Raw genomic sequence first — 2,500 nt, 5'->3', positions numbered from 1 at the left:
GTTATATATCATAATGTACTTTTCGCCCGGCCGGCGGACGCGCGTATCTTCGCGCGTTCGTCGGATTTCATTTTCGAACGTTTTCGTGTCGTCGATCTTCCGGCGACTTCTGCGCGTCCGATTCCCGTTGGTCGGTCGTGTCGGATCTCGGCTTCGCTCGAACCGAGTATTAAGAGTACATGGAGTACAAGAGTTTTAAAAAATATATGAAAAGATTACCCTGAACGGTGGATCACTTGGCTCGTGGGTCGATGAAGAACGCAGCTAATTGCGCGTCAACGTGTGAACTGCAGGACACATGAACATCGACATTTCGAACGCACATTGCGGTCCACGGATACAATTCCTGGACCACGCCTGGCTGAGGGTTGCTCACGTAAACCTAAGACTGCTTGCGTTGCGTGTCGTTCCTCTCTATCTGTCTCTCTCTGTCCCTTGGTGCCTTCGACAACCCGCCGTCGTTCTTACGATACGTAGAACGTTTCAGAGTCGGAGGAAGCGCACGAAGAAGGATACGAACAAGAGCGGACGCGAGAGAACGTACGCGACGTACGAGCGATTGTTGGACGCTCGTCGGCGTTCGTCGCGGTCGTGTCGAGACCGTGCAATTCGTACGCATGCTCGATATATAAACTATCGTGTTCACGGGAGACACTACGAAACTCTACCTCTGTCTCTCTCTGTCCCTTGGTGCCTTCGACAACCCGCCGTCGTTCTTACGATACGTAGAACGTTTCAGAGTCGGAGGAAGCGCACGAAGAAGGATACGAATAAGAGCGGAGAGAACCGTCACGGACCTGCGTGAGTGCTAGCGGCGTCGTGAGTCGTCCTTTCGTACGACCGCCCGCTTATGCACCGCTTCGTGTCGGTTATCGAATATATTATATATATATATATATATATATATATATACGTAGTGTTGTCCTCGTGACCGATTTTTTTTTCATATCAGCAGATTTGCATACGTTTGCAGGTTTTCGATGAGCACGATGTCCGCGCCCCCGACGTCGTCTTAAATGAATATTATTTTGGCGAGACTGAGAGAAAGCAAATATGGGAACTCGGTCGAGAGAGGAGAGAAGGAGAACAGCCTCAGATAAAAGTAAACTTGGTAACGGTGCGGAATTTTGCCGTACAACCGTCTTTTCTTAAGACGTTTTACTCGAATAGCCCCAGGGATCTAATGCCCACTCCGTCTCTTCGTGCGTAGAGATATACTCTGCGCGAGCGACTGACAACGACGAGGACCGTCGCATCGATGGGTCGTCGTTGCGTTTAACATACTCTGTGCTTGTAATTTATCCCCGAAAGAGAGCCGTAGATCCGGGAACGCACACGTGATTTCTTCGAGCGCTGATGACTTAGGGAGATGATCCCCAGGCGTTGCGCGGAGATCGGAGAGTACGCGTTACTTGTATCGGGACGAATTTTCCCCGTCGTTCGCGTATCTCTCTGCCCGCCGGCCCTGGCCCAAAGCCACGTTCGTCGGAAATCGTAGAAATCGTGTGCGAACTAGCGCGTGTCTATGATCGGCTACGGGTGTTTTACCAAGCTCGAGGTGTTGCGCAACGTTTCCGTACCTGACGAAGATGCGCACGAGAGTCCGTTACAAAGTCGTTGGATGGTCGTCGTCGTCATGCCAGAGAGAATCTCTGGACACGTACAGGAGAAGAGATCGTAGACGAGGAAGAAGACGATCCCCTTTGGCGAGGCTGGAGTGAAACTTTGATTTAATTAAAGACGAGGTATACACGCGCGTACGACGTGATAGTCGTGCGCGCGTGTGATTTTTTTTTAAGGCAATTCGGCGCTACAAGTACTCGAAAAACAGAGAGTGTTGGTCATCCCATGCCTTTTCGGCGTCTATCGCTGGACCGCGCATCCTAACGTCGACGGTCGTCCAGTCCCCGAACACACCACAGTGTACGTCTCGCTCGCTTTTCCACTTGCGTGCGTTCCCGTGCGTTTTCGTCGTCGTCGGTACAGAGCAAAGAAACTTTGCCGTTTCGATCTCTGTGCCGGCAGAAAACAAGGAACCGCTGGAATTTGTCGAGAGTAGAGAAACGGCTGTAAGAGACTGAGGACGGGCGTTAAAAATCACCGACGATCGTTTTAGGATGTCTGGCGTGAGTCTTAGCTCGAACATGATACGACGTACGAAGAAAAGGGCACTTTGGCGCGATGCTTAAAACGCTTCTCTGGAAGGAAAGAGTGTTCTCGTTCTATTCGAATTTTTATTTTTTTTTCTCTTTGAGGCGATTTTCGCATATAGAGATAAAAAAAATACCACCTTCTCTCGTACTGGAGTTTCATAGCTTTGTTCGAAGTGTTCGCGCATACACGGCACGAACGTGTTTTTTTTTTCTTTGAATAAAAAAATCACATTTTTGTCTCGTGTCGTGACGTTGAAGCGACCTCAGAGTAGGCGAGATTACCCGCTGAATTTAAGCATATTACTAAGCGGAGGAAAAGAAACTAACAAGGATTTCCTTAGTAGCGG

At 49.6% G+C, this 2,500-nt stretch overlaps 1 non-coding gene across 1 annotated transcript; it reads left to right on the top strand.

Moving 5' to 3' along the window:
• The first annotated feature begins 216 nt into the window (after window positions 1–216).
• On the top strand, window positions 217–371 carry LOC126928635 (5.8S ribosomal RNA). Its single transcript, XR_007716868.1, has one exon. It is a non-coding gene; the product is annotated as a 5.8S ribosomal RNA (ribosomal RNA).
• Window positions 372–2,500: the final 2,129 nt, after the last annotated feature.

The sequence above is a fragment of the Bombus affinis genome, unplaced genomic scaffold, assembly GCF_024516045.1.
Source record: "Bombus affinis isolate iyBomAffi1 unplaced genomic scaffold, iyBomAffi1.2 ctg00001198.1, whole genome shotgun sequence".
Lineage (NCBI taxonomy): Eukaryota > Metazoa > Arthropoda > Insecta > Hymenoptera > Apidae > Bombus > Bombus affinis.
Note: the sequence above shows the minus strand (reverse complement) of the source record. Positions and strands in the feature narration are given on the sequence as shown.